Below are 21,934 nucleotides of genomic sequence, written 5' to 3' on the forward strand. Positions count from 1 at the left end.
GTATGGGCAAAGCTGCAGGTCACATTTACACCATTGAAGCTTTGCTGCTATAAGCATTTTGGGGTGCTTAGCTACCTTTATAGTTGATATCCTATTTAAAATTACACATGGCATTCCATTGTTAATATCTTGAAGATTTTTTTAAAGGTTGGGCATAGCAATTGTTATACATGTTTTACATGATTTTGATTGATTTTTCAAGTTAAATTGGTGCTTTGATAGGGTTAAGATTTCACTTCTATAAAGATTTTACTTATGCATGTTAAAAATTTTTGACTATGAAAGCCATCATAAATTAGTATATTATTTAGTATGTTACTTCAGTCAAGTGTTTATCAGATGTAATGCTGTGCTTCCTAAGTTGAATACTGTGTTATCTAGCCTAGATATTTTCTTTCAGAAAAAAGTCATCAAAATATTGAAGCCCCTTGGTTGACTCTTCCAAGGACATAGACATACCTAACCCGGTCTTCTGTGATGAAATAACTGCTGAGATTTAACTGGAGTCTTAAGCACAGAACCCAATCATTTGATCCAAGTTAAATGTGAACTTATTAGTGGAATCAAATATAAATCTACTTAAAATTTGCCCCACTATATTAATTTATACCAGAAAGAAAAGAAAGATGAGTGTAGGAAATGAATAGGTAACGTGTGTGGAGGAAGGCAGTACTTAAGTATGAGCATATAGCCATAATATTCTTATAACTGCTAGTAGAATCTTATGTAATTTGGAACTTTAAGACATCCCATTATTCTACAGTACTACATACCATGATGTTCTTTTTATTAGGTACCTCTTTTTACCAGTTCCCTGCTGTCATAATTTTAGGTAACAGATGTTAATGTTGATTTTTGTAAAATTTAGTATGATACAGATTTATGTGCATATGATACTAAAATAAGGCATAGTCTCTGCCCTCAAGAAGTTTACCTTCTACTGGGAGAGGGATGAATGGAGGGATAGACTTTTTAAAAAGATACAATACAAAATTAACAGCGTAAAAATAGAGATATATGCTAGATATGAAGGTGGCCGAAAGACATCTGGTTTGTTTAGGCTGGTGGTAGAGGTGGTTGGGTAAAGGAACGCTTCACAAAAAGATACATGATGTGAGTATTAAGAGAGGAGAAGGAGTTTGCCAGGCAGAATGGAGATAAAGGTAGGAGATAAAGACATCACAAAGGTGTGAAACTGCAGTCTGCAAACTGAGGAGTTCAAGTTGGGACATGGTAACTTCAGAAGGTGTAGTCAAGAATGCTATTGTCGTTCAGTATCTGGTTTCCCCGTTTTTCTCCCCTTAGTAACAGTTTGGCTGCCTAACATAAAGACTAGATTTCTAGCCTTTTTAGCAGTTAGTTATGGTCTTAACACTTACATCCTTGTCAGTGGGATAAAAGCACAGGTAGTGTGTTACGGAGAGGTGAATGTACCCTTCTCCTTGCTTCTGTTCCGCTGTTAGAAATGTAGTTGTTTTGAATGGAGCTCTATCTTGAACTATAAAATGGGGACCATATTCTAGGCATTTTGAAGTGGAAAGCAGAAAGGAGCCAGACAGACTCTCTGAGAACTTTGTGGAGCAGAATTTTTATACTAACCTATTCCAGACTGTTATTTGAGAGAAATAAACTTCTGTGTTATATAAACCACTATTTTAGGCTTTTCTGTTACTGTTAGCTGAATTTAATCCTAACTGATTGATTCAGGGTAATTTAGGACATCCAGGTGGACATGTCCATTGGATTGATGCACATGCTGATATGATGCCTACAAGTTAGGTCTTGGTTGACAAAGCAGCTTTGAGAATCATCAGGTTCATTCAAAGAAATACTCTTTGTGTCAGGTAGGATTATAGTTATTGGCAGGGATGGGGGTTGTGAAGGTAAGGCAGCTTACACATCCTGTTGGTAACAATAATTGGTTGAAGTTTTGGGTGATTTTTGGTGCATGTGTAACAGGAGGTAGACGAGGACTGACAGAACCTTGTGGGTCAACATTTAAATCAATAATTGTTACACTTATATCAACTGGGAGACCTTGTTAAAAGGCTGATACCCTGATACTCATGTCTAGGTGTTCTGAATTAGTAGGTTCGGAGTGGGGCACAGGTGTTTCCATTGCACATGATTTGAAGCCCAAACTTTGAGAAGCACAAGAGTAAGAGATGGATAGATGATAGAATTCAATTTAGGACACTGAGAAACAATATATATAAATGTAGGAGATTCGTTAGATTGATTCCCCCAACAACAGAAGAGAAAAAGATTTTAAGTAAATAAGTATTCAACACTATCAAATGTGGCATAATTCTCTCTCTTTATAGTGTTCAACTTTTATCTGTCCTAAAGAGATGCGTTTCTTGCAGATAGTTGGATTTTAATTTTTTTTTTTTTTGCCAGTCAGCTAGTCTGTTTTTTTAACTGGAGCTTTTAATCTATTTATATTTGTTATAATGACAAATATATTGAGTTTTCAATATGCCATCTTATTTTGTGCTTTTTATTTGTCTTGCCTTTTCCATGTTCTAGTTTCTTTTCTTATCTTTGGATTATTTTTTCTTATTCCATTTGTTCCCCTCTTGTTTGGAATTTATACACTATATTTTCTGTTCTTATAATACTCTAGGAATTTTAACATGTTTTCTTAAAGGAAGTCTGAAATTAATATCTTTATTCTGCACGAAGACAATAAAGGAAACTTAGAATATTCTAGCCATTTATGCCCTTCAAATTCATGTTATTACTGTTGTATATTTTAATTATGTATTTTTGTAATCCTATAAACTATATATATATATACACAACAGTATATATATACTGTATATAGTAGTATATATATGTATACAGTATATATACAGAACAGTATCTTTCACAACAGTATCTTTGAGCTCTTTTCCCTGAAACCCCCTCTAGGTGGGAGAAAAAAAAAAAATCTATATATATGTTTCCCTGATAGCTCAGTTGGTAATGAATCCATCTGCAATGCAGGAGACCTCAGTTCGATTCCTGGGTTGGGAAGATCTGCTGGAGAAGGGATAGGCTACCCATTCCAGTATTCTTGGGCTTCCCTTGTGGCTCAGCTGGTAGTCACCCTGCAATGCAGGAGACCTGGGTTCGATCCCTGATTGGGAAGATCCCCTAGAGAAGGGAAAGACTACCCACTCCAGTATTCTGGCCTGGAGAATTTCATGGACTGTATAGTCCATGGTGGAGAAGGAAATGGCAACCCACTCCAATGTTCTTGCCTGGAGAATCCCAGAGACGGTGGAGCCTGGTGGGCTGCCATCTATGGGGTCGCACAGAGTCGGACACGACTGAAGCAACTTAGCAGCAGCAGCATAGTCCATGGGTCGCAAAGAGTTGGTCATAACTAAGTGACTTTCACTTCACTTCATAAATATATACACACATACATACATAACGTACATACATACACACACACACACTACATTTTCTTAAACCAGTTGTCTGTTCATGGGCATTTGGATTGATTCCATGTCTTGGCTATTACCAATAATGCTTCTGTGAACACTGGGTTGTATGTATTTTTTCAAATTAGCGTTTTCATCTTTTCTGGATGTATACCCAAAAGTGAGATTTCTAGATCATATGGTAGGTCTATTTTTAGTTTTTAAAGGAACCTCCTTACTGTTTTCCATAGTGACTGTACCAATCTGCATTCCCACCAATAGTGTAGGAGGATTCCCCTTTCTCCACACCCTCTCCAGCATTTATTATTTGTAGACGTTTATTATGTATGTGTTTTCCTGGTAGAATTTTTTTTTTACAGTTTTCAATTTACTTTTTAAAAAATTTATTTATTTTTTTTTGAAGGATAATTGCTTTACAGAATTTTGTTGTTTTCTGTCAAACCTCAACATGAATCAGCTATAGGTATACATATATCCCCTCCCTTTTGAACCTCCCTCCCCATCCCACCCCTCTAGGTTGGTACAAAGACCCTGTTTGAGTTTCCTGAGCCTGAGCCATACAGCAAATTCCTTCTTTTTTAAAATAGCTATGTATTTTACATATGGTAATGTAAGTTTCCGTGTTACTCTTGCCATACATCTCACCCTCTCCTCCCCTCTCCCCATGTCCATAAGTCTGTTGTCTATGTCTGTTTCTCCATTGCTGCTCTGTAAATAAATTCTTCAGTACCATTTTTCTAGATTCCAGATATATTCATTAGAATACGGTATTTATCTTTCTCTTTCTGGCTTACTTCACTCTGTATAATAGGTTCTAGGTTCATCCATCTCATTAGAATGGACTCAAATGTGTTCCTTTTTATGGCTGAGTAATATTCCATTGTGTATTTGTACCACAATTTCTTTATCCATTCATCTTGTCAGTGGACATTCAGATTGCTTCCATGTTCTAGCTATTGTAAATAGTGCTGCAGTGAACAATGGGATACATGTGTCTTTTTAAATTTTGGTTTCCTTAGGGTATATGCCTAGGAATGGGATTGCTGGGTCATATGGTGGTTTTATTCCTAGTTTTTTAAGGAATCTCCATACCATCTTCCATAGTGGCTGTATCAATGTACATTCCCCACAACAGTGTAAGAGGGTTCCCTTTTCTCCACACCCTCTCCAGCATTTATTGTTTGTAGACTTTTTGATGATGGCCATTCTGACTGGTGTGAGGTGATATCTCATTGTAGTTTTGATTTGCATTTCTCTAGTAATGAGCCATGTTGAGCATCTTTTCATGTGTTTGTTAGCCATCTGTATGTCTTCTTTGGAGAAATATCTGTTTAGGTCTTTTCCCCAGTTTTTTATTGGATTGTTTGCTTTTCTGGTATTGAGTTGTATGAGCTGCTTGTATATTTTGGAAATTAATCCTTTGTCAGTTGTTTCATTTGCTATTGTTTTCTCCCATTCTGAGGGTTGTCTTTTCACCTTGCTTATAGTTTCCTTTGCTGTGCAAAAGCTTTTAAGTTTAATCAGGTCCCACTTGTTTACTTTTTTTTTTAATTTCTGTTACTGTAGAAGGTGGGTCATAGAGGATCTTGCTTTGATTTATGTCATCGAGTGTTCTGCCTATGTTTTCCTCTAAGAGTTTTATAGTTTCTGGTCTTCATTTAGGTCTTTAATCCATTTGGAGTTTATCTTTGTGTATGGAGTAAGGAAGTGTGCTAATTTTATTCTTTTACATGTAGCTGTCCAGTTTTCATAGCACTATTTATTGAAGAGACTGTCTTTGCCTCATTGTATAGTCTTGTCTCCTTTGTCAAAAATAAGGTACCCATAGGTGCATGGGTTTATTTCTGGGCTTTCTATCTTGTTCCATTGGTCCATATTTCTGTTTTTGTGCCAGTACTATACTGTCTTGATGACTGTAGCTTTGTAGTATAATCTGAAGTCAGGAAGGTTGATTCCTCCAGCTCCATTCTTCTTTCTCAAGACTGGTTTGGCTGTTTGGGGTCTTTTGTGTTTCCATATGAATTGTGAAACTTTTTGTTCTAGTTCTGTGAAAATGCCATTGGTAATTTGATAGGGATCACATTGAATCTGTAGATTGCATTTGGTAGTATAGTTATTGTCACAATATTGATTCTTCCTACCCAGGAACATGGAATATCCCACCATCTGTTTATGTCATCTTTGATTTCTTTCATTAGTGTCTTATAATTTTCAGTGTACAGTTCTTTTGTCTCCCTAGGTAAGTTTATTCCTAGATATTTAATTCTTTTCATTGTAGTGGTGAATGGGATTGATTCCTTAATTTCTCTTTTTGATTTTTCATTGTTACTATATATAGAAATACAAGTGATTTCTGTGTATTGATTTTGTATCCTTTGCTTAAATTCACTGATTAGCTCTAGTAATTTTCTGATACTATCTTTAGGGTTTTCTATGTACAGTATCATGTCATCTACAAACAGTGAGAGCTTTACTTCTTCTTTTCTGATCTGGATTCCTTTTATTTCTTTTTCTTCTCTGATTGCTGTGGCTAGGACTTCCAGAACTATGTTGAGTAATAGTGGTGAAAGTGGACATCCTTGTCTTGTTCGTGATCTTAGGGGAAATGCTTTCAGTATTTGACCATTGAGAATAATGTTTGCTGTTCAGTTCAGTTCAGTTCAGTCACTCAGTCGTGTCTGACTCTTTGCGACCCCATGAATCACAGCACGCCAGGCTTCCCTGTCCATCACCAACTCCTGGAGTCCACCCAAACTCATGTCCATCGAGTCAGTGATGCCATCCAACCATCTCATTCTCTGTCGTCCCCTTCTCCTCCCACCCCCAATCACTCCCAGCATCAGGGTCTTTTCCAATGAGTCAACTCTTTGCATGAGGTGACCAACGTATTGGAGTTTCAGCTTCAACATCAGTCCTTCCAATGAACACCCAGGACTGATCTCCTTTAGGATGGACTGGTTGGATCTCCTTGCAGTCCAAGGGACTCTCAGGAGTCTTCTCCAACACCACAATTCAAAAGCATCAATTCTTCAGCGCTCAGCTTTCTTTAGAGTCCAACTCTCACACCCATACATGACTACTGGAAAAACCATAGCCTTGACTAGATGGACCTTTGTTGGCAAAGTAATGTCTCTGCTTTTTAATATACTATCTAGGTTGGTCATAACTTTCCTTCCAAGGAGCAAGCGTCTTTTAATTTCATGGCTGCAGTCACCATCTGCAGTGATTTTGGAGCCCCCAAAAATAAAGTCTCTCACTGTTTCTGCTGTTTCCCCATCTATTTGCCATGAAGTGATGGGACCAGATGCCATGATCTTAGTTTTCTGAATGTTGAGCTTTAAGCCAACTTTTTCACTCTCCTCTTTCACTTTCATCAAGAGGCTTTTTAGTTCCTCTTCACTTTCTGCCATAAGGGTGGTGTCATCTGCATATCTGAGGTTATTGATATTTCTCCCAGCAATCTGATTCCAGCTTGTGCTTCCTCCAGCCCAGCGTTTCTCATGATGTACTCTGCATATAAGTTAAATAAGCAGGGTGACGATATACAGCCTTGACGTACTCCTTTTCCTATTTAGAACCAGTCTATTGTTCCATGTCCAGTTCTAACTGTTGCTTGCTGACCTGCATACAGGTTTCTCAAGAGACAGGTCAGATGGCCTGGTATTCCCATCTCTGTCAGAATTTTCCACAGTTTCTTGTGATCCACACTGTCAAAGGCTTTGGCATAGTCAACAAAGCAGAAATAGATGTTTTTCTGGAACTCTCTTGCTTTTTCGATGATCCAGCGGATATTGGCAATTTGATCTCTGGTTCCTCTGCCTTTTCTAAAACCAGCTTGAACATCTGGAAGTTCACGGTTCATGTATTGCTGAAGCCTGGCTTGGAGAATTTTGAGCATTACTTGACTAGCATGAGAGATGAGTGCAGTTGTGCGGTAGTTGGAACATTCTTTGGCATTGCCTTTCTTTGGGATTGGAATGAAAACTGACCTTTTCCAGTCCTGTGGCCACTGCTGAGTTTTCCAAATTTGCTGGCATATCGAGTGCAGCACTTTCACAGCCTCATCTTTTAGGATTTGATATAGCTCAACTGGAATTTCATCACCTCCACTAGCTTTGTTCGTAGTGATGCTTCCTAAGGCCCACTTGTCCTTCAAAAAGGACAAATGATATTAAATTAGTAGAATTTCATGAATTTTTAAAAATCTGTATTGTTTTTATGTGTTTTGAATATTTCTAAAAGAGTTTGGAATTTTTTTCCAACCTTTTTAAATTGCTTTTCCATTTTTTTAAAGACTATAGCACATAAAACCTATTCAAATAATTAATGAGTAAAGACTATTCAGGCTTCCTTGGTGGCTCAAATGGTAAAGAATCCGCCTGTGATGCAGGAGCTGCAGGAGATGGAGGTTCTATCCCTGGGTCAGGAAGATTCCCCTGGAGGAGGAAATGGCAACCCACTCCAGTATTCTTGCCTGGAGAATCCCATGGACAGAGGAGCCTGGTGGGCTATAGTCCATGAACTCACAAAGAGTTGGCTAGGACTGAATTTACTTAGCATGCATGCAAAGACAATTCACTTGCATAATTTCTTAAAGAAGTACAGTGAAGCTTCCATGAGTGCTGATTTATTTGACTTTGCGTTAAAAACCTTATTTAAGCTTTACTGCTTTTCTTTTCAAGAATAGTAAAAGGTTTAATTTACTTTAAAACTTTTTCTAACTATTTTTTCCCTGGTGTTAACACTTCTATAATCAGAATGAGCTAAGTTCTTATTAGGCCTTTCATTGGTATAGAAATCCTCTGAGAAACATGCTTTCAATAAAAAATAAAGCAAGCTGAGTGGCTTTTTCCCCTCTTGTTTTTTTAAATTTTGCTTTGTTGGCTCTTGTTAATGACTCTCACCCTTTACTTTCAAAGCCCTTTACTTCTATTTGGTGGTGTCACAGATCACCGGATTTATTCTAGAGACCTGAACAGGGCATTTGGTGAGAAAGAAGAAAGAAGTGTGTGCTGCTGTGTCCTTGGCAACTTAAGGCTGAGTCAAGTAAACTAAAACAAAGTCCATTGTAGATTTTTTCTTGCAATGTTTATTTGATCTTGCTGTTCTCTGTTTCGGTTTTCCCCCTTCCTTTTGTATCTTATATCTTAGTTCTCTTCTAAATAAATGATAGAAATTTAGGAATGCCCTGTAAACTGTTGGTTAACTATTAGTTTCTTTTCATATTGCCCTCCTTTTGTTTCCAGCATATACACTTACTGGAATTTATAGCCAGTCATTTCATTAAAGTCCAAATGTTTAATACATGAAGAATAAGACTTGGAATCTAGCAACTTAGAATCAGAGCTGGGTCAATCATTATTTCAAAGGTTATGTATTTTTTTTAAAAACTTCTTTTTCTTGTCTATTTGGAAAATTTTATAAACAAATATGTTGCTGTTTTGTTTTATAAACACAGTAAATGTAGGTTTTTAGTCTTCTGAGAAATTGGGGAAACTCAGAAACAGGACTCTTTTTTTAAAAATTTGATTCAGTGTTAATTTTTTCTAATATTGTGAGATATTCAAAGTTTTTTGTTCTATAAATACTTATATTATAAACCATTCTACCTGACTTTACAAGTACTTTACTCTTAAAGTTAACTATATAAGTTTAACTTTAACTTTGTATAATTTCTGAAACATTAATGAATTAATTTTATTTAACTTAGCTTCAGATTTGTGGCTCATTGATTATAGATTAATGACCCACACTGGTGTGAAATGTCATCGTGTAGTCTAATTCTTCAAGCATTTGTGGCCATACAGACCAGGAAAGAGGGCAACAAGCTTCCAGATGCTTAGAGTATAAAGTTTCTGGATCCCAAGGGTATAGAGAAATTCTTCTGGTCTGAAGGGAAATGTGGAGGAGGGGAAAACCTAGAATCAGAAAGGTGTAGCCAAGCATTCCTGTATAATGGCACAGTATGCTGTCAGTGATCATTTTAACTCTTTTCTTAATCAAATCTTTCAGTTTATTTGGGTCCCTCACTCCCTGCCTGTCACGGAAACAACTTTAATTTCCAAGTGGAACTCAGTGGTAACATGTCATTTCATTCACAACTTTAAAACATTTCTGATTATGAATAATTGATAAAACTGGCATATTAGATTTTCTTTGTTGGTAATTCAGACATAAATTGTATGAATAAGAACTTTTTTCTTAAGATTAAAGTGAAAAATAAGTTTTAAATATGATTATCTTGGGCACTATTAGCTGCTTCTTTGAATGATGGTTTATTTTATGTCATGTGTATGCACATGTTGCAGGAAGGGGGACCCCTCTAGGGCCCGAAACTGGGCTCCTGTCTAACACTTGGAAATGAATTGTCCAAGGACACACATGTGCTGACAAAGCAAGTGATTTTATTGGGAAAAGGTGCCCAGGAGGAGAGCAGTAGGGTAAGGGAACCCAGGAGAACTGCTCTGCCATGTGGCTCACAGTCTCTGGTTTTATGGTGATGGGATTAGTTTCCAGGTTGTCTTTAGCCAGTCATTCTGACTCAAGAGTCCTTCCTGGTGGTGCATGCCTTGTTCAGCCAAGATGGATGCCAGTGAGAAGGATTCTAGGAGATGGTTGGACATGTGGTGTCTCCTTTTGACCTTTTCCAAACTCGTCCGGTTGGTGGTGGCTTATTAGTTCTGTGTTCTTTACCAGGACCTCCTGTCGTAAAACAACTCATGCAGATGGTTACTATGGTGCCTGGCCAGGGTGGGCAGTTTCAGTCAGTGTGCTTCACCTAACACACACACATGTATATGGTTTAGTTTTTTAATTAAAATTTTAAGGGAGTGGGTTTTAAAATCTAAACTTTTCATCCTTTAAAATATATAATTAGTCATTTTACATCGTAGTATTATTTTGCCCTTTGTAACATTTTCTTTTGGAACTATTTAAAAGTTAATCTTTTTAAAAATTTTTGTTGAAGTATAGTTGATTTATAATGTTGTGTTAATTTCTACTGTACAGCCAGGCAACTCAGTTATACATATATAGATACATATATATATATATATTCTTTTTTCAAAGTTAGATTTTTGAGAAGTATTTCAAAGCTTTTATGTGTGGACAAGAAGTAGCTCTACTTTCCACCCCCATCTCATTCTCATTTTTTAAAAACCAAAACCACAAATTATGGCTGCTTTTACTCTTTGTTCAGGTAACCAGAGGACTATGTGGTTTCTGTAACTTGTGCTTCACCTCTCTAAATTTTAAAATTAACATTTTATAGTTTTTCAGACATCTTTCCCAATTTTTTCCCTCTTTTTATATGACTGTGTGTTGAGTAAATACCACATAAAGCAGCACTTTTCATTTCTCTGTGTTATGGTGGGACAAAAATAACAGAGGTGCATAAAATTAAGGCTGTAAAAAATTCAAGGTGTATCAGTTCTATCGGAAAGCTTCTGAATAAACATTTGAGTATTTGTTTAGAGTTTTGCCCTTAATGTAGCTTATAACAAAATGATGTGAAGTACTGACTCATCGGAAAAAACCCTGATGCTGGGAAAGATTGAAGGCAGGAGGAGAAGGGGAGGACAGAGGATGAGATGGTTGGATGGCATCGCTGACTCGATGGACATGAGTTTGAGTAAGCTCTGGGAGTTGGTGATGGGCAGGGAAGCCTGATATGCTGCAGTCCATAGTGTCCCAAAGAGTTGGACAAGACTGAGCAGCTGAATTGACTGATGCTTAGTATATTTAGTACTTTTCCTGTTTGGTATAAAATAAATAGTTAGAAATGCTGTCAGCCCAAATTATTCACTTACAAGCCAAGAAATTTTAAACAGCTGATACTTTCTTTTTCATATGAACAGCTTGGAACAAATGTTTTGCTTGTGCAAATGAGATAGCTATTATGATGCAAAGGAGTATTTTGAAGAAAAAAACAAATGTCCTTTTATTGTTTTAAGTACTTCAGCTAAGTATTGCAGTAATTGCAAGCAGAGCCTGAAGCTTTTTCTTCTGTTTTATGATATATTTTAACAAGTCCTCTTGAGACTATTAAAATGTCTTGCTTTTTAGTAGTCCAGCAGGGATAACTTTGTCTGTGGACACAATCGGGTTGGCAGTTAGATTTTTGCTTGTCTTCTTATTTGTTTCCAGATTCTCTGACCCAGGGTAACCTTTGGTTCTTCTCTGAAGGCAGGAGTGAAGGAAGTTTGAGCAGGTGACTGATGATCCGTCTATACAGCCCACAGACAATATGTGAATTACTTTAGCAGTCCTCTTAGTCCCCTCCTCCCACTCTCCCCTTCCCCAAACTAGCAAATGCAAATAGCTTCATCCCTGTTTGCTAGAAATTCAGGCTTACTCCAGCAACATGGGCTTTTGTGTTAACTCGCTTTCTCCAGAAAGGCAGTTTTATTCCTGGTAAAGGAGAAAGGCTATCAAGTGGAACCTAAATCACCCTTGTGGTAAATACAGCACCAACTTGTTTCTCTTGAATATTTCTAAAGGTAGGAATTACCCCCAGAGTTTCTTTCTATTGCAGTTGAAGTGTGGTTAAAGAAATTCATTGTCTACTTTGTTAGCTTTTGTATACTAAACATCGTAGGCATTTCTGTTAACCAAAAAAAAAAAAAAAAAAATCCTCTATTTTGTTCTAAATATTTTGTGCTAAATTGTTGGCACCAATTATTTGGTTAGTCACTTCTAAAAATTGTTTTGTAATACAAGGAAAAGTCAGATTTTGGTTATTTCCATGATAAAAATATTTTAAAATAGAAAAGAACAACCTTATTGTAAATCAAACTTGATCATTTAAATCTCCAGTTAGTAATGAAAAGTTGCCAGATACTTTTCTATAGCATTAAGGAATTCAGCATGGTTTTTCACTGGTATTACATGAGACTTATTAAAAGGATTTTTATGATATAGAAATGTATATAACATATTTTGCTAATTAAATATTGCATCAATACATTTAATGTGTTTTGTGGAAATTAAATCACTCTACAGAAGTCATTTGATAAGAAAAAAGACCCTATGGTTTAAAAATGGAGTGACTTTTAAAAGCTGAGTCTTGTTAGATGATACGAATTGACCTGACACAACTGAAGTTGCTTCTTTTTGTGCAAACTTTCTTTTGAAAATTTTCTTTTGTCAGTTTTGGGAACTGTTATCTTCTTCAGTAATGTCATTTTGACCAAAATCTTGGTTTCTTATGAACTGAGCAGATAGGAGTAGTTAACTGAATTAAAATTATCTTCATGGAAAACACCACCCTTGAAGCTGAAGGGAGTGGTTTACAAAGCATCTATGATCTGCAAGTCAAAAACAAATATGTTTTTAAAACAATTCTCTTAAAACCCTTCTAAATTCTAATTGTGATTTCTAGCTTGTTCTTGCATTTTTATGATTTGTTTCTAGACTAAATACATATAAGATATAATTATATAACAGGGTAGGAAAAAACAGTATAAATTCATCTAATAGTTTTTCTTATTTTAATTTTGCATGTATGCTAAGGGAAGAAGGCATTGTCACTTAGGCTTGGAGATGAACAAATTTAACTGGACTTTTGCAATTTGTATAAGTTAGAGAGCTATCCTATATCCTTTCAATTTTGTTTGGAAAATTTTTCCCAGAAACATTTTTACATGTTTTAAATCACCTTAAGTTGGAATATTCTCTGCAGATTATATTTTATAAGGCAGGTGTTTGAAGAATTTCTTCTCTCTTCTTTAATCTTTTTATATTAAATCTCCAAGCCCTGTTTTGAAATAGGGGGAAGGAGTGATTCAAAGCTACAGATCTTTTCAATGTATTTGATTTTGACTTAGTTGTCTGGGCTTCCCTGGTGGCTCAGATGGTAAAGAATCTGGCTGCAATGCAAGAGACCTTGGTTCGATCTCTGGGTCGGGAAGATCCCCTGGAAAAGGGCATGGCAACCCACTCCAGTATTCTTGCCTGGAAGATTCTGTGAACAGAGGAGCTTGGTGGGCTACAATCCATGGGGTTGCAAAGAATTGGACATGATTACCAGAAAAGACATGGCAGCACTTCCCAAATGGGGATGCACTCTTAAGACCCCAAAAGCAAGTTCTTTTTTGTTTTTTTTGCTTTTTAAAAAAAATTTTTATTGTATTGGGGTATAGCCAATTAACAGTTTCATGACAGTTGCAGGTGAACAGCAAGGGGGCTCAGCCACGCACATGTTGTTCAGTCACTAAGTTGTTTCCGACTCTTTATGGCTCCATGAACTGTGGCACACCAGGCTTCTCTGTCCTTCACTATCTCTGGGAGTTTGTTCAAGTTCATGTCCATTGAGTCAGTGATGCTGTCTAACCATCTCATCCTCTGCCATACATATACATGTATCCATTCTCCCCCAAATATCCATCTCATCCATACTGCCACATAACATTGAGCAAAGTTCCGTGTGCTATACAATAGGTCCTTGTTGGTTATCCATTTTAATTATAGCAGTGTGTACATGACCATCCCAAACTCCCTAACTATCCCTTACCCTCCCAACTGTAAGTTTGTTTTCTAAGTCTGTGAGTCTTTTTCTGTTTTGTAAGTAAGTTCATTTGTGTCACTTAAATGCAAATTCTTTTAAATAAGATCTTTATTTTTCTGAGTGAATTTCTTTTTATGTGTGAGTTACCTTTTATTATATGTTTAAAGTATTTTAAATACTGTAAAACTGTGGTTCTTACTGTTGAGAGAAACCTTACATGGGTCAAGAAGGACAATCAGGAAGGACAGTGGAGGAGCTAGGGGTGTCTTCACACTAAGGGTTTGCTCACCCACCAACCAAACCATCTCTGCTTGGTCAGTGAGTAGGAAACCGGGCAGTCCTCAGGTTGCAATAGGTAACTGGCTGCAAGGTCCAGCAAAGGTTAAATTTGAAAAGACAAGTCCCATCTCCATAGAAACCAGAACAGTTACCACTAAAAATTAGAGATCTTGTTTTCCTTTGTAGCATTTTTTCCTTGTAGTGATTAGTTGTGAAGCAAATAAACCTTTTGAAATGAATGAAGGTTGAGGAGTGGGGTGCGGAGGTCACAAAAGGACTTTTATGTTTGTTTTGGTCAAGTTCAGTTCAGTTCAGTTCAGTCACTCAGTCATGTCTGACTCTGCGACCCCATGGACTGCAGCATGCCAGGCCTCCCTGTCCATCACCAACTCCTGGGGTTTACTCAAACTCATGTCCATCGAGTGGGTGATGCCATCCAACCATCTCATCCTCTGTTGTCCCCTTCTCCTCCACCTTCAATCTTTCCCAGCATCAGGGTCTTTTCAGTCTTTTCAAATGAGTCAGTTCTTCGCATCAGGGGGCCAAAGTATTGGAGTTTCAGCTTCAGCATCAGTCCTTCCAATGAATATTCAGGACTGATTTCTTTTAGGATGGACTGGTTAGATCTCCTTACAGTCCAAGGGACTCGCAAGAGTTTTCTCCAACACCACAGTTCAAAAGCATCAGTTCTTCAGTGCTCAACTTTCTTTCTAGTTGAACTCTCACAGCCATTCGTGACTACTGGAAAAACCATAGCTTTGACTAGACAGACCTTTGGTGACAAAGTAATGTCTCTGCTTTTTAATATGCTGTCTAGGTTGGTCATAACTTTTCTTCCAAGGAGCAAGCGTCTTTTAATTTCGTGGCTGCACTCACCATCTGCAGTGATTTTGGAGCCCCCGAAAATAAAGTCTGTCACTATTTCCACTGTTTCCCCATCTATTTGCCATGAAGTGATGGGACCAGATGCCATGATCTTAGTTTTCTGAATATTGAGTTTAAGCCAACTTTTAAAAGTGGTATGATAGAGAAGTCTTTAAGTGATGATAAACGGAAGGATAAGCAGAGACCTGGGGGAGGCAGGATTGAGGTGTGGGAGTGTATTTGACCAGGACAGAGAGTGCCCCTGCCACTATGAATGGTGGGCACCCTATGTCTCTGATGGTCAACTGCTTGAGCAGTAGAGATGCTTTCATGATTATGTTCTGCTGAGTCAGTTTCTCTGAAATATTTCTGCCTTGGTACTAAAGGGATCTGCTCTTCAGTTCTGAAACTGCTGGAGCCTGAGCTGTAGGTTCTGAAGGTCACTGTAGGTATACAGTGAGCCTGTGTGAATTTTTCTAACGTTAAATTTAGTGGATTTATGTATGCTAGTCTAAAAGTTGTATGGCTTTTTGTCAAAATAGAATCTTATATTTCTTATGTTGAATGATTGTTTTCTTTAGAGACATCTAAATAGAGTGACTGATTCTATTCTTATTCAGGAGTTAACTGGGTTTATCTTTGTTGGGGAGTTCATATTTTCAATGACAAAATTGGTGTTTATTGTGGAACATTTAGAAAACAAAGATAAGTGATGAGTAAAATCTAAAACTTACTTATATTCCTGCCATCTGGATACAATCACTGATAATATTTTGGTATATAAGCATTAGGAAGCTTTAATTAAAAAATGAGAAATATTATTGCCAAAAGTCATTCAGACCATCTGAGGACATCTTCAGAAGCATATGTTGTATTCTGTTGAATGTACACAAAATTGTATTAATTTGGTCTCATCTAGTTAATTGTTATTCTAGTAATTAATAGATACAAAATGTGTTATGATTGTAAATATTTGAATTAGAGAAAATCCACAAGAAAATTAAAAGAGTAAAGAAAAACTGTCAGAAAGTACTCCAATATTTTTTTTCTTGTTTTTTATTTTTTTTTTTTATTTTTTAACTTTACAACATTGTATTTGTTCTGCCATACACTGACATGAATCCACCATGGATACACATGCTCTCCCCCTCCAGTACCCCCCTTCCACCCCCCCCATCCCACCTCTCCAGGCCATCCCGGTGCACCAGCCCCGAGCACCCTGTATCATACATCAAACCCAGACTGGCAATTCGCCTCACACATGATAATTTACATGCTTCCATGCCATTCTCTCATATCATCCCACCCTCGCCCTCTCCCATAGAGTCCATAATACTGTTCTATTTATCTGTGTCTCTTTTGCTGTCTCGCATACAGAGTTATCTTTACCGATTGACTAAATACCATATATATGTGCTAGTATACAGTATTGGTGTTTTTCTTTCTGGCTTACTTCACTCTTTATAATAGGCTCCAGTTTCATCCACCTCATTAGAACTGATTCGAATGTATTCTTTTTAATGGCTGAGTAATATTCCATTGTGTATATGTACCACAGCTTCCTTATCCATTCGTCTGCTGATGGGCATCTAGGCTGCTTCCATGTCCTGGCTATTACAAACAGTGCTGCGATGAACATTGGAAGAAAGTACTCCAATATTTGATGCAATCTTTTCCCTTAAGGGTTTATATTTGGCCAAGAGAAGTGGAAAAACTAAAGCACCTAAAACACTGAATTATTAAATTAAGGGCATATTGATAATTTGTTTTCAGTATTACTTTAAATATTTTTCTTTTCTGTTTACTTGTAAGCTTCCTCAAATTTCAACCTGAAAAAATGTAATTCTGTATCTTGTTCATTAAGTTTATAGAAGAAAATATTTTAATTAAAAGACCACATCTTTTCATTTTTTCCCTCATTAATTAAAAATAGTACCCAGTTTAAGCAAAGAGCATTGGCTTTTGGGTGAGACAAACCTGAATTTAAATCCCATTTCTACCACTTCTAGACTGGATGTGTGATACTGGTTTGGATTTTGCTTATTTCCCTGAGCCTCTGCTTCTTTATGTGTAAAATCAAGATATTAGTACTTGTTTTACAAAGTTTTCAACACAAATTTTAATAATATATATGTAGTCTCTGGCTCATTTGAAGTATACAAATTTCTCTTCCCTATTCTCCCCCAGTATGTTTTTTTTTAATTCATGTAATATAAACCAGCCATTTAAAAACTTACAAATTTGGGAGCACTTAGAGCTTCCCTGGTGGTTCAGCTGGTGAAGAGTCCGCCTGCAAAGCGGGAGACCTAAATTTGGTCCTGGGTTGGGAAGATCTCCTGGAGGAGGGCATGGAAACCCACTCCAGTATTCTTGCCTGGAGAATCCCATGGACAGAGGAGCCTGGCGGGCTATAGTCCATAGGGTTGCAAAGAGTCAGACATGACTGAAGCAACTGAGCACGCGTGCACACACACTATAAGATCTGTGCCAGTAGAGATAAATGCAGTATGTGTGTTGTATGACTATTAAGATTCTATGGTTTGACTTGGAGAAGGCAATGGCACCCCACTCCAGTACTCTTGCCTGGAAAATCCCATGGATGGAAGAGCCTGGTGGGCTGCAGTCCATGGGGTCGCTAAGAGTCGGACACGACTTAGCGACTTTGCTTCCACTTTTCACTTTCATGCATTGGAGAAGGAAATGGCAACCCACTCCAGTGTTCTTGCCTGGAGAATCCCAGGGACGAGGGAGCCTGGTGGCCTGCCATCTATGGGGTTGCACAGAGTCAGACACGACTGAAGCGATTTAGCAGCAGCAGCATGGTTTGACTTGGAGCTTAGTGCTAGAATTTTTCAGAGCCAGTTTTTGAGCAGAGTTTCAAGTAATATAGGTAGTTTAGCTAGTGACAGGAGAGGGAAGGCTTTTCTTGGGTCAGCTTCTGCAAAGACAGTGAAGGTCAGAATGTTTGGGGCTTTGAAGCAGATGATTATGGCTGACTGAAATGATAGATCAGAAAGAGATGAAGCTGTGAAGATAATGTAATGGGCTTTGGATACCCAGCCAAGGAATTCAGATTTCAGCATATGGGTAATGTGGCATCACTGATGATCTTAAGTGGAAAAGTTACATACAATTTATATTTTGAAAAAGTCATGCTAATGTACTATAGAGTATGGATTGTAAAAGGCAGCCAGGAATGCCAGTTAAAAAGCTAGTATTGTAGCTTATATAAGAAGTCATGAGGTCTTGGACCAAGTCACTGACAGGCATAAAGAACACAATTAGGAAATACTTAAAGGAAATAGTCTTGGTTAGACACATGAAGGGAGGATAAGTACAAAGATGACTTCAAGATTTTTGACTTCTGGTAATTTTGTGAAAAAAGGTACTGTCATTCATCAAGATAGAACATATAGGATAAGTATGAAGAGTCTGCTTTTGGACCTGTTGAGTTTGAGATGCCTATTTAAGTTGTCTAGTTAGCTGTTGAAAACAACTCTGGAACTTGGGATAGGCCTGTGGGGGCTGTGGTAGGGGGACACGGGCATGTAAATGCTTGAGTGAGCAAGAGAACAATTTGGGAATCATTATTATGTGTAGACAGTAGCTGAAATCAAGGATGTGAACTAAAGTGCTCAAAACTGCGATGAGGGTAAGGAGAAGATAGCTTATCCTTGGGAACACAATAGGAAAAGTGAGAGAGGAGGTAGGAGGAGAACAAGGAGTGAGTGGCCATGTGAAATCCAAGAAAGAACTTTAAAAAGAAGTGTTTGGTGCTTGCTGGAAGTCAAATAAGAACAGGAAGAAACATTGTCAGTGATTGTTAGGAAGTTATGGGTGATGTTAGCCCTCAGAGATTTCCTAAAAAGAGGTGCCTGGGAGTATGCTTGTAGAGGGTGGAAAATTGAGAAAATGAAAATAATAGTAAATGAGAGCTAATCATTCCAGAAGTTCAGTTATAAAAGTATGAAGTGAAGATATTAGCTGTAGATAATGTAGATAAATAGGAGTTCCTTCTTTGGAGGACTTATTTCTTCCATTTGTTAGTCATTGACAGCAAGATTTCCCCAATATCCAATCCACTGATGAAGAGGTCAAGGAGCACCCTCTGGGAAGAAAGAGTAGCACGAGACAGGGATGATCTTGGTGGTAATAATAACAGCTAGCATTTATTGAGTGTATACCATGTACCACATGCAGATTTCAAATAATTTGCCCAAGCTATTATTTCTCATAGATACTACGTGGTAAAGCTGGATTTGAACCAAATTAGTCTGGAACCAGTATCTCTGCACTAGATAGTAAGAAGCAGGAAGAGGGGATAGGTATAAAGAGTGGCTGGTACCAGAATTCCATGTCCATCGTATCTCTATCCTGCTCCTTCCAAGAAAATTAATAATCCTCAGCTGCCTTCTGCCTTCCAAAATGCCTGCTGTGATAAGTGTCAGGAATCTGCTTGCTTGTTTTCTTTTCCACTAGTAACTACTCCTTGTGGTTTCCTTCAAGAGTTTTTCTTAGCTTATTTGAGATTTTCTAAATGGATATTTTATTGCTAAAAATAAGGAAATAAATATTTAAAAGACTGTCAGTATGCTTATGAAAAGGTAGAGTTACTCTTACGTTACAATAATACTCCTTGTGTATTCAAAAAGCTAGTTTTGAAGCTTGTCAGTTATGAACATTTAATTCCTAAAGCAAGGTTTCTGGGATGGGATTGTGGCTTCTTTGGTATAGATTTGGGGAGAGCAGAGAAGAAATGGGGTAGTGTCTGAAGATACCAGTCAAGGAAGCCAGTGCTGTGGCATGAGATGGCAGCAGGAATGAATGAAGGAAGGGAGTTCAGAGGGTTTACACTTGACTCTGCCTCCCCTTGGCTCTTACTGCTGCCCACAACCAATCAGTTTGTGGCAACATGGGCTCTATGGAACAGAGAGTAAAGTTCCAAGTAGGGGCAGTGGGTACCTTGACTGAGTTTCTGTGAATACCAGGCCTCCGGGTTGGATAGGTTAGGTGTAGCCATGTCTGTTAATAATTTCCACGTTTTTCAAAATTGAGGTTTGTGTTGTTTCTTTGGTTTTATAGTTACCAGTATGAAAGATCCTTAACAGTAAGGACAGTTTCATTATATATACATGTTTAAATATAAGGAAGATGACTTGCAAAGAATTTCTAAATCTGAAAAAGTTTCCAAAGTTAAGTGTTTACAGGGACAGTTTTTTTCTTTTTTGCTCAGTTTTTATTTTTCCACACCGTATTTTGCTTTTCTATTTTTGTCTATTCATACTTTGATTTTGTCTATTTCTAGCTTCAAATTCAAGGCATCTGTTTTCATAGTGGTTTCTGCCTTTGTGGTATGGTTTTATATATATAGCATTCAATCTCTGAGTAGAAAGAAATCATAATCTATATACTTAAGGAGATATGAATTATACATATATATATATATGCACAAATATACATGTAAGATGTGAACTGTATTACTGAGACCATATTTATTTCTTCTGAATTTCATTGCCTAGATTGGTAAAAAGAACACATTGGGTATTAAGTAAATCACCAGGGAAGCCCATTAAGTAAATGATGGATGGAAAAATATGGAGAACAGTAAGCAGTCATACCTCTATCAAATCTTTTTAGAGCAAAAGCAAGATCTATATTAATTTATATCTCTAATCCATGTTAGTTCCTCTCAAGTCAGCCACATGTAAACCAAACCAGCATATGTATAACAGTCATTTAAAATAGGGGGTTGCTGTTCATTTCTAACTATATTTCCTTTTCTAAGGTGCTACTCTCTTTTCATAGTTCAAAGAGTACAAACAGTATCTTTCAAAAATAAACCATCTTCATGTAGCAATAGAAATGTACATTTAATGAGTACATTAATTTGGCAGTAAATAATTAAATAAGGTTAAATCCCTAGTAATGAAGAGTTTTATCAGCATGTTTTTGTCTGTACTTGTTAATGTTTTCTCCTTATAAGTATGCCTCCATATCTGATTTTAAAAAAAACCAAGACTCCCTCTGTCAGAGAGCACCTTACAACCACTAGTGAGATATCACATAGGAGTTCACAAGGTTGTCTTTTGGGCCTTCTATTTTTTTAAAAATAAACACATGCTCTTTGACTCAGGAGAGTGAATTTAGTAGCCTCTTTTTGTTAGAAGACAGAAAGCAAGGTGGCATATTAGAAAAAGTGCAATTAGGAGTTAGAAGCCTCTTAGCTAAATGGGTGATATTGGCAAAGTTACCTAACATCACAGAACCTGAGTTTCCTCGTGTGTAAAGTGGGGAACAATACCTACCTCATAGGACATTTGGGAGGATTACATGTGATAACAGATATTGAAGTGCTTAGCATATAATGGGTAGCCAATAAATGTTGGCATCTAGCTCCTTTCTTTCTTTGGTTCCCCCTGTTCCAGGCCTCCTCTTGACTTTAATTCCTGCCTTTTGATTGTTTCCCAAATTTATTCATTTCTTTCGCATTTTCATAATTGAGTAACTTCATTATCTTACCCAAACGTTGTCTCTTTTACCTGAAGAAAAGCTGAGGAACCAGGTAAATTTTGTGTTAGGTATTCACATAAAAATTTTATTGAAGATGATTAGCATATCCTTCTATATGTATTTTACATACTGTTTTCAAAGATGTTTTTACTGTTACCACTATGAACACATGGTTGTAGTGCTATATATATAATTTTAACCTTATCTCTTAAACAAATCTATTCTCCTTTAAAATAGTTTAATACCAAATAGAGTTTTAGCATGGTGTGTATATGTTATATGATTGCTCTTTGGAGGAGAGATGAAAATACATGTATAGTGTATATAGTTTAATTTTGCTGTTCAC

At 37.1% G+C, this 21,934-nt stretch overlaps 1 protein-coding gene across 5 annotated transcripts in view; it reads left to right on the plus strand.

Moving 5' to 3' along the window:
* The window catches only part of SCML2 (Scm polycomb group protein like 2), a 115,458-nt gene that overhangs the window by 47,320 nt on the left and 46,204 nt on the right, over nt 1–21,934 (plus strand). The window lies entirely within an intron of this gene.

Source organism: Giraffa tippelskirchi, chromosome X (genome assembly GCF_054371585.1).
Source record: "Giraffa tippelskirchi isolate mGirTip1 chromosome X, T2T-mGirTip1v1.2.pri, whole genome shotgun sequence".
In the NCBI taxonomy this organism is placed as follows: domain Eukaryota; kingdom Metazoa; phylum Chordata; class Mammalia; order Artiodactyla; family Giraffidae; genus Giraffa; species Giraffa tippelskirchi.